We start from the raw sequence: 11658 nt of genomic DNA on the forward strand, positions 1-11658 counted from the left end.
ATGAAGAGGGACAATATTGGCACCTTATATGCAACCAATGTAACTCGGTGCCTTCTTCTCTGACTGTCTGCACCAGCTGTTCTGTGGCTAATTCATTGCCACCAATGGGAATGCAGCTCTATCTATTTAAAGGAGACTCTGGCGTCATTCTGGTGCCAGAGTATCAAGGTCCCTTATGCTCCAAGGTTCCTGTGTACTTCAAGCAATCTGATTGACTCTTTAGCTCCAGACTTGGCTTCCTCTGACCTTCCTTCCTGGTTCTCCTTATGGCATTACAGATTTCCTGGTTTGACCCTCGACTTCCTGACTACGCTCCTGTCCGACTCTGTTGTACCTCTCTGCCTGCACGGCCTGACCTCGGATTGCCTGACCTCGCTTCTTCACCTACTACTTCACTGGTGACTAACCAGGAGGGCCACGACCTGCGTGTCTCTGCAGCTAACTCCAAACTCCCTTGCGGGGGTCCCTGGCAAAGACCAGGTGCAGGATTACACTCTGCGCCCCGTTGTTTAGCGGTGCAAATACCAGTAAGTAGGCCTCAGTTACCTGCTTGCCGTGACTGTATGTAATAAAAACAGTATGCATAAAATCTGGTATGTACTTATAAAGATATATTACAATATCGCAATCAGTAAGTCAACAATACAATGATAAAATGTGAAAAATCACAAGATTTAAAAACACAACGGAACTGATTCGTTAAGGCACGTATGCTGTGTCTGATTCATTAAGGAAAGTAAGGCAAAAAAATGAGTAAGTTTACTCCTGGACCAAACCATGGTACAATGCAAGGGGTGCATATTAGTTTATTATTTTGCACAAAAATACTTAATAGCTTTATTTTTACACTGAAATTTAAAGCTGATCTAGGACACGCCCTACCCCAACTATAAATCTGTTCCCACGTTTTAAACTTAGCTCCACCTCCAATGCAGCATGGTTTTGCCAAGGTGCAAAGTTACTAATTTTTTATTTTACTTTCCTTTCCTTAATGAACCAGGCTCAGTGAGCGCAATATGATTGTCTAACAACGTACGGTACTCAGGTCTGCGCAGGCTCGAATTCAACAAGGAACGGATCTAAAAATACGTGTGTTGATAAATTCTGGTGTAGGTCTGCTCTACTACACAAGATGCCGCAAGATACGTACAATCCCTATGCGGAATCTAAATTTGCAAATGAACGCACAGAAAAAAAAACAAGTAATATCATAGGTTGTTTTATTATTCTCCCCCCCCCCAAAAAAAATACATTTATTAGGAGGTTCTTAATGTCTATTGTACATAAAATATATTTTTACAGTTGCTCCTGATTGCAAACACATGCTATAGCATGCGTACACGACTGTCATCACTAGTAATCAGGACTTAGACTAGACCTGCAGCTGGAACAAGGGATACGGCAGAAAAGCAAGTATCTGAGAGATGCCCAGAACTTGAATCGGCAGTCTCTGCGTACGCACATTATTGGCACGACCTTACTGCACATTGACTATGGTCAAACGTCCCTCCCCCGCCCAGTTACCTACCTGAATTCATAAGCTGTCGTAAGTGTTGTTTAAGCTCGAAGATGAACCAGTCGTTGCTTTGTTCATTGTCATAGGATCCGGTTCTGGGCATGCCATGTGCAGAGTAACTTGATACACACAAAATCGGCAGTAAACGCTCGTTGATGAATCAGGCTCAAAGTCAAGAGCTGGTTGTCTACTCTGCTTGTGCTTCGGGAGGGCCGTCAATAGAGGCAGGGGCATACTCTTGTTTGTGCTTCTTTTGATGGTGCAAATTAGCACACTCAGTAGTGCATAGTGTCACTACTAAGACGTAGACTACCTGCTAACGTTGGTGCAACTCGAGTAGAAGGTGCGGAATCTAACGTGCCTCTGGTTTTCCTCAAGGAGGTATGGGCTCCGCTGCAGGGGACACGCAGGTCGCCGTTCTTCACTGAGTCGTATAACGAGGTACAGAATGAGAGTAGTCAAGTGAGCCAGTCTGGTAAGGTGCTGGCAACGAGGTACAAGGGAGAATCCAGGAGAGAGGTCAAACAATGTCGGGTCGGTAACAGTCGGGAGCCAACAATGCAGGGGAAATCCAAAGGAGACACTGGAGACACAATACACATGGAGAGTAACGAGTCTATAGGTGATCACTAAAAAATGGCTGCTGAGGATTTGGGCAGAGAAGTTGGAAGCAAATAGTGCATGAAATATATATGGCCACAGGCTTAGCCTGAATTAAAGTGTCCCTTCGTGCCTAGGCTCTGAGTCTAGTAAAACGGTGCCCCTCAGGCTTCTAAGACTAACAGGTATAAGGAAATAAGGGATCTACAATATACTAACGGGACCTACAGACCTTGCACCCAACTAACTGTTGCACGGGCCTAGTCCCCAAAAATGTGCCCCCCGGGCCTTGTGCCTGAATGTGTAATAGATAGAGTGCAGGCCCGTAAGAAGTTCGGCCATAGGCTTTACCTGTCTCTAGCAGCTTTCATCGGCAGCAGGGGGGAACCTGGGAAAGCTTAGTGCCTTCCTTCCTCTGTTTTCTCCTGTGTATGACCTCCGCAAGTCTTCTTTGTTGATCTGTCCTTCCATGGCTCTCCGCCTGTCACCATCTTCTATCTTCCACTACAGCTCTTTTGCCTTGCTCTGCTATCTTAATGCATCATTTTTGGTGCTGCTGCTTCTCCGCTCTTCTTAATTGCACTTGCCGACCTGTCTCCGGAGCTCCTCTTGGGTCTATCTCCACCGTCGGACTGGCTGTGCCACTCACAATGGCTGAATATAAGCCGTTGCGAGGGCAAAGACATGGCGAGCACCGATAGGCTTGCCGTGGAACCCAAATTCAAATAGCCAGGGTGAGCCCTGATTGGTTCTTCTTCTTTGCCCTTTTCACAGGCACTACCCTATGTGTGTCCTACATGTACTGTATACTACATTAATGATACCTGTTTTCAATAGAAACCCACAAAGCTTCAAATTCCACATATTTATGCTCTATAGTCTGAGAACTGTAATTTCCCGTAAAAGAAGGGGGTTAAAAGCACATCTCTGGTTGCGATTCTGAACTTTCTTTTTGCACTTAAAATTCCATAAGGTTTATTTATAGAAGCACAGAAATAGGTTTCTTAATAGAAGAAGTCAAGATGAAAAGAAAAGTGAAGATTATTTTGTTGATTGTGATCTCTGAGTCTAAGGCAGTAGGTGACAGCTATTTAATCTTATTGTTCAATGATGCATGCAATGAAGAAATTGGTACATTTAACATGTAAAAGCATTTACATTGCAATGAAACTGGAACAGATGAACTGGAAAAGACGGCGAAGCCGTGTGACCCCATAATTCTTCTGTTCACTGGTCAACTATAAATTAATGTTTCGGATGCCTCACTTAGTGCTTCAATGCAGAACCTGATGTCTGTCTGTGATTGAACATGGACAATTAGTATTATTTTTTTTTCACATGCTGGTTTATTCTGGAAATCACTGCAATTATCATACATAGAGGATGAACGATGCCGGGTTTCACACTGGTGCCTCCGCTGGCTGGTCCTGTGCCCGCTGTGGATGTAAACAAGTACCCATATCTTCTCTCAGCGGAGGGAGCTGTTTTTCAGTCTGGATCAATATTTATGAGAATGTAGCCTATCAGTTGGCTAGGATCCAGTGACAGCACAAACAATGTGGCACAAAGGAACGTAGGCTGATAATTGGTGCAGCCCACCAAGTTTTTGGTGTGACTGACAGACTGGACCCACAATGTGACTCCATAAAATGGCATTTGAGGGATATGCGCCCGGATATGCTGGGCCTCATAGGCATTGGTGCGACACATTGGCTGCTGTTAGGAAGTGGGCATATTTTGGGCCTGATTCATTAAGAAGCTTAACTGGTGATACATTGCGTATAAGGCACACAATTACTTTGTGCTTGTACAGAACTGGATCATACACCATTGACCGCAGCAACGTTCAATTCATCTTCGAGCGCAAAGGACCCTTACAACAGCCTACAAATTCAGCGAGGAAATAGGGAGAGGACTGGACGTATGCATGTAGTCAATGTACAGTAAGGATGTGCCAAGCTCAAGCCCAAGCCGAAGTATCCGATTCAGGCTCTGGGCTTCTCTCAGGTGGAGAGGTTCACTGACCCCCGTGTTTTGGTTTTGGTTTTGGATCTGGATTAAATTCATGTTTTGGTGTTGGAAAAACCGCCCTTGCGTGTTTTGGTCTTGGTTTTGGTTTTGTATCCTTTTTTTTTCTAAAATCCCTATTTTTTTTGCTAAAAGCACATAATTTGGCTCTTTTTTTATCCCTACATTATTATTATTAACCTCAATAACATTAATTTCCAGTCATTTCCAATCAACTTCTGTCAAGTGACAACAACACTGCTACCCCTCCTGTTTCTGTGTGAGCAATGGCACTGAGCAATGTCACTGGAGAGTGACAAGAACACTGCTACCCCTGTTTCTGTGTGAGCAATGGCGCTGGATCTCCTAGGGAGGGAGGTACTTATGGAATCCAAAACCTGCGAGATCCGACAACGCAACAATGACGTTTTGCCTCGATTCAGATTCAAGGACGTGCGAAAGTAACGAGCCAGCTCGCGAGCCTACTCGGATGCACTAAGTTTTGTTGGGCTCAGTTTTCAGAAAAACGAGCCTGAGCATCTCTACACTCAGGTACTTGGTTTTCTTTCGTATCACTTGCAATAGCTACAGGTCACTGCAGTGGCGCACGCAGGGGGGGTTTCTGAGTCTCTAGAAACCCCCCCTGCGCTAACTAAGTGGCCACTGTCCTATACAGCAGCCGCGGCGCTGTCAAAGAAGCGTCCGCGTTGGTGCTGTATTGTATACAGCACCACCGCAGACGCTTCTTAGACAACGCCGCGGCTGCTGTATAGGACAGCGCTGGCAAAACGGAGCTGCTGCGCATGCGCAGCAGCTCTCTCTCGGGTTTCTTTTTTGTTTTTTTTTGGGGGTCGGCGGGGAGAGACCCCCCCCGACAATCCTCCGTGCGCCCCTGCACGTGTAAGTGCTGATCACTAGTGATGACGGTTGTGTATGCATGCTAGAACATGTGTTTGCAATCAGGAACAGCTGTAAAAATGTATTTTAGGTGCAGAAGACATTAATTGTATCCTAATAAATGTATTTCATGGGAATTTTTTTTTTTATTTTTTTTTAAAAACACTTTTTATTTTTTAATGTTTTGTCATTAATGACTATGGGCCTGATTCATTAAGGATCTTAACTTGAGAAACTTCTTATTTCAGTCTCCTGGACAAAACCATGTTACAATGCAAGGGGTGCAAATTAGTTTTCTGTTTTGCACATAAGTTAAATACTGACTGTTTTTTCATGTAGCACACAAATATCAACTTTAAATTTCAGTGTACAAATAAGCTATCAAGTATTTGTGTGCTACAAATGACCCTGTAAGTCTATGCTCAAAGATACAAATAATACTTCATCGGGTAAATGATACTGTTAGTAAATTGTGTTTGCTGCCTGAATGAGTAAAATGACTAGGGCTCTAACTTTGTAGCCTGAAAATTGGAACATCCCAAAATTTGATTAGTCCACGGGGGGCAGTGGCGGAGAGCAATAATAATTCACTATGAGAGTCTATTTATTAAAAAGTGGTTATAGAGCAGGTCTTCTATGACCGTTATCGCAGTGATAGAAAATCTATCACCAAGATTCGCTCGGACAGACTTGGTGGCTCTGTGCACGCGTGACTTGGCTTGCCCGTCCACAAATATGCAATGGAACTGGAAGCACCGACTTGGGCTTACAGGTTCTACCTGTAAAAATAAATAAATAAAATTAAAAATATATATAAAATTATAAAAATAAAAGAAGATATTTTACAGGTGTTATGATTTGAAAATTTAGTTATATAAAAAACATTTTCATTCATTCTTTATTAATAGAACCCTATGTGATATATATCATAGTTGCCTATTCTGCCAGAATGTCCGGGAGACTCACAAATTTTTGGGAGTTCTCCCGGACTCCCGGGAGAGCAGGACAACATCCCGGGTCCAGCTCACCTCGTTTGTGAAGCAGTTGGGGGCAGGGCTAAATATGTCATCCTGGCCCGCCCCCTCCCACCGATAGGCTGAAATGGGCAAAGATTGACAGGGGGCATGGCCTAACAGGTTGATTCACATGGCCACACCCCCAAGATGGAGCCCCCTCTTGGACAGCTGGCTGCAAAAATTGGTAAGTATGATATATATATATTGTGACAAGAGCAGGGTGTCTGGTACATTGAAAAATAAAGGTTCTCTAACATGTCCCCATGTCCTCCCATCACTGTAAGTTATATTGGCATCTAGCCCACTGGCGGCACCCTAAGTAGCTGCGCCAATTGGAGATAGAGACTTTGAGGGACTGCTTACGGTCATGCTGCATTATAAATGCTGGTCTGTCTAGAGCAAAACCTGCCAAAAGTGGGAAGACACTGGGGTAGGTTCCTACCCTAATAGTAGAGAAGTGAACGAGTGGCTCAGCAGTGGAACATTGCTCCCAGGGATAGTGGGAATTTAGCCCCTTTAGGGTAGGCTTCTTGTGCAGTGCACCTTATCGTATTTGTTCATTTAAAAGAGTATAATCCTGAGTGTTTCATTTTTTTTATAAAAAGGCTGTTTGAGCTTTTATACAACTGTTTTGCCTAAGTGATTCCGAACCTCCTAAGGATATATGGTGTGCCAGACTGTCACACAAGGCTGCTTACGGGAAGACCAGTGAGCTGGCAAAGTAAATGTGCCATCATTCACTGGTTATTTTCATATACTGTATATAGATAGATAGATAGATAGATAGATAGATAGATAGATAGATCAGCCACAACATTAAAACCGCCTGCCTAATATTGTGTGGTACCACCTGGTGCTGCCAAAACAGCTCTGATCCATCCAGGCATAGCCTTCACAAGACTTCTGAAGGTATCCGGCACAAAGATGTTAGCAGCAGATTCTTCAAGTTGCGAGGTAGATCCCCCATGGCTCGTACTTGTTTTTCCAGCACATCCCACAGATGCTCGATCGGACTGAGATCTGGGGAATTTGGAGGTTGATTCACCACCTTAAACTCTTTGTCATGTTCCTGAAACCATTCCTGAACAATTTTTGCAGGGTTGCAGGGCGCATTATCCTGCTGAGAGAGGCCACTGCCATCAGGTAATACCGTTTCCACGAAGGGTGTACTTGGTCTGCAACAATATTAGGTAGTTGGTACTTGTCAAAGTAACTTCCACATGATTACCAGGGCTCAAGGTTTCCCAGTAGAACACTACCCAAAGCATCACACTGCCTTCGCTGGCTTGCCTTCTTCCCACAGTACCTTCTGTTCTCCAGGTAAATGACACACACATGCAGCTGTACCCAGCTGTCTAGTGAATATGAATCAAAATGTGATTCATCAGACCAGGCCACCTTCTTCCATTGCTCCATGGTCCAGTTGTGGTGCTCATGTGCCCATTGTACCCGCTTTCGGAGGTGGACAGGGGTCAGTAAGGGCATTCTACGCAGCCCCATATGCAGCAAGCTGCAAAGCTGTGTTTTATCATAGCCAGCATTAACTTTTTCAGCAATTTCTTCTGTGGGATTAGACCAGACTGGCTAGCCTTTATTCCCCATGTGGATCAATGAGTTTTAGGCACCCATGGCCCTGTTGTCAGTTCACCGGTTGTCCTTCATTGGACCACATTTGGTAGGTACAAACCACTGCATACGGGGAACACCCCAGAAGACCTATCGTTTCGGAGATGCTCTGACATAGCCGTCTAGCTATCACAATTTGTCCCTTGTCAAAGTCGCTTAGATCCTTACGCCCAATTTTCCTGCTACCAACACATCAATTTCTAGAGTTAATTGTTCGCTTGGTGTGACTGGTGCCATTGTAACGAGATAATCAATGTTATTCACTTCACTTGTCAGTGATTTTAATGTTGTGGCTGATCGGTGTATATAAAGCGCTACGGAATATGTTGGCGCTATATAAATAAATGATGATGATGATATAGATGTACAGTATATACACAGTATTTTATGGCTCAGCTAATAGAATACTGTGTAAGTGATCTCTGCTAAATTGTTTGGTATAAATAAGTTTCTTTTATAACAGAGGAAGTGGGTTTATGTCTTTAGCACTTTTAATTAACCTTATCAAGAAATCAAGGACTGCTGTGCTGAACTAGTTTGTGCAATATATCCCACAGAGGAAGTGAACGAAACATTCATTATCTTTATTAATCTTATGTGCTGAGGTTATGGGGGCAGGTGAGAAAAGGTGTCAGCTTGCAGTTTGTATAGGAAGGCAATGAGTTTGGCTTTTATTATTACTTTCAGACTACTTTCTGTTCCTTCAGCATTGATAGATATTGTTGCAGGTGCGATGTCACAATCTCTGTGGATGGTGTTAACTATTACATTCTTACGGTACAGTTCTCTGCACCGATGGAGGAGAAACTGCGAAGAGGAAGCCTCTTCCTGTCAGCTCAGTGTAAAGAGAAGGGGATATTCAGCAGCACTTAAAAGGCATCCTGGGCCTGAATGGTTAAGCAACATAAATGCCGATATATCTCGTATTTTGTGTAAACTTTGTGTTCCTTGAAGAACGTGGCCCCTGTAATTAACCCTGATCACCCAGGATTGCTGTAACTGACCCCATCCAGGCAGATGAAGAAGCTAACGCTCTTCCTCATGTCTAAACCTCCATATGGGGGCGGAATGAGTCCTGCCCTGTGCTGCAGAGCCTGCACTCTACTTATTACCAGTGTCACGACAGGATGGGCTTCCCAATACCTGAGATTTATTGTGAGAGACTGGGGTCCCTGCCTTGCAGGGGCACTTACCAGTCATCCCACTCAGAACACACCAGGGGACAGAGTGCAGTATCCACATCCCCAGTGTATCCATCCCAGAGGCACTACAAGCAGGGGCTTAAGGTAATCCAACAGCTGCTGCCGCACTGAGATACATGGGCACTTCCTCAGCAGTGGCAGTAGTAATATCTCACCTGTGCTGTTGCGGCGAGATCACTTTCATAAATTGCGGTGAAACTATATTTTTTAGCAATACGTTAAAAATATTAATTATAGCTGAAATTAGGGGGGTGCTAACGTTTTCATTGCAAAGGAACCTATTCAGCCTATAGGTGCTTTAGAGAAGGAAGGGGACCTGCAGGGGGGGATGGGTCAGAACTGAAATCCTGAAGACAAAGGCATAAGGATTCCAACGCCAGCAAAGGTGGAAAAGATGAAAGGTGGAAAAGATGGCCTTGTGGCTCACACAATAATCTCATAAGGCTAATGTACATTAGGTATTACGGGAAGTAAAATAATGCAAATGTTTCACTATAAAAACTGGGGTCATTTTCATTCTGTGTTGTTTTGTTAGTGGGTGTTGGTTTTGGTAGAGGTGCGAGGCGCCTCTATACTCTGTAGTCATGCATGGTATAATAGATCAGTTCAGCCTCTGATGGAGCTATAACTAACTGGTAGTTTAGGTTTATACTGGTAGAAATGAGATCAGAAGCTGCACGTTTGTCTGACAGTCACTAAAGCCTAGCACCAGACAGAGACATGTATAATTGCTGTAATGCTGCAGTGTATTGGAGACAGGGCACAAGAGATTTACAATAACATGCAAAATATGTCTGTAGATCCTGAGAAACAGACACAAGAAGCCCCTTTAAAAGCATTCCAAGATAATTGCAAAAACAGGATTAGACAACTCTGTCATGAAGTAAAAATTCAAGTGATTGTGACCCTGGGTCCACCGTAGGTCGTTGTCGTAGTTACTGACTGTAAGTGAATAGGGTGACTGGTTGACAACCCTAATTTAACACTTGCCTGAGCATGCTTGCAAAACCAAAGCACCGATAAGTAACAAAGTGCAGAGAACAAGGATCATTTATGAAACTGTCCAAATACAGTGCTGCTTTACTGTTTATGTAAGAGCGCATAATTGCCTGCAAAGTGTATTTTGAAAACTCCCCAATAAAAGTGGGATATACCTACGGGAACATTGGGACTGTATTTTTTTCATGTTTCACTTTTGTGTATTTGAATGTTTATATTACATTGGTTGACGTGGTCCTGGACATGTGGCTTCCTGCAAAACTACGCCTGGAAGTTGTGAAATGCGTCACATTAAATGTATAGGGATGAAGTTGGGTTTGGGACCACCCAGAGCATACAGGTCCTTTATTGAGGAGAAAGAGGCGGTGCATTCATCCATAAAATGGGGAACACCTCCCTAAATGCCAGTTCATGCATATTGTTTCATTCCATAAACGAAATCTCTAGGTACAATCGTGCGACCAAAGTGGAATTAGGATGGAACGCCCCCAACCTGCACAACTCCTGCTGAATGCAGATGGCCATGAATTCATGTCACAAAACATAATGGGCCTGATTCATTAAGGAGGGTAACTGGCATTTCCTGGCATATAATGAGCACAAGACTCTGCGTCTGCCGAGAACCGGACCATGCGCCACAGAACGCAGAAACGTCCAATTCATATTCGAGTGCAAAGGACACTTACTACAGGCCACGTTTTCATGGGTGGAAGAGTGAGGGACAGGGTTGTCTTTCCGACTGGGCACGATGGGCAGGTGCCCGGGGGTCCAGCGGACAAGGGGGCCAAAGGCAGAACTCCTATTAAAAAAAAGAAAGAAAAAAACCCTTACCTTTTGCGGTCATCTGACCTGGCGATCCGGCTCCCTCCCTGGTCCCCTTTTCCGTGATGCGCTCGCAGTGAATGTCGGGTGTGATGACGTCATCATGCCCGACATTCACTGTGAGCACCGCACGGAGGAGCGCAGGACAGCGACGAAGAACAGAAGAGGATTCGACTTGAAGAACAGGGCGATTGAAAGGTAAGTTAAGGGGGATTTGAAAAAAAGTTTTATATATATATATATATATATATATATATATAGGGGCCCCGGTGCACTGCTTTGCCCGGGGGCCCATAATGTTGTTAAGATGGCCCTGAGGATATATACAGTAAGGGCGTGCTAAGGTCTAGCACAAGCAGCAGTGTCCAATTCAAGGCCTGAACATTTCTAAGGTACTTGTTTTTCAGCCATATTTCATGCACCAGCTACAGGTCAGGTGAATGTGACAATTACTAGAGTTTTCTCGTTATTAACAGGTGATATTAATTGAATAGCTTTTTTTTCTGTACGTTCTTTTGTGATTTCATACCACATATGTATTGGATGCATCCTGCAGTGTCCTGTATAGTGGAGCAGAGTGGACCTAGACCCGTATTCATCACCAGACATATCTTCAGATCCGCTTCTTGTTGAATACAGATGTGCGTATTCCCGATTTCCGTGCAATTTTTAAAAATGCACATTTTGTTTGCTTTGCGTTCCTTAATGAAGCCCAATTTGTCCTAGAGTTCTGTACTTTTTACATTTATGCCCCCCTAATGACTGCATAGATTAATGTTTTGATTAGCAGCACAAATAGCATAAAAAGAGAAATCATTTCATCCAGGAAGTTATGTGTACTAGGTTTGGATGTAGTCACAGATCCTGTCCAGCGTGCAGTGATAACGGTCTCCTTTGCAGACATACAGTAGTATGTTAGTGGTGTTTGGTGGTGATAAATTAAAACAAAAAAAACCCCTCTACTTTTAGATTA

Source organism: Mixophyes fleayi, chromosome 5 (genome assembly GCF_038048845.1).
Source record: "Mixophyes fleayi isolate aMixFle1 chromosome 5, aMixFle1.hap1, whole genome shotgun sequence".
In the NCBI taxonomy this organism is placed as follows: Eukaryota; Metazoa; Chordata; class Amphibia; order Anura; family Limnodynastidae; genus Mixophyes; species Mixophyes fleayi.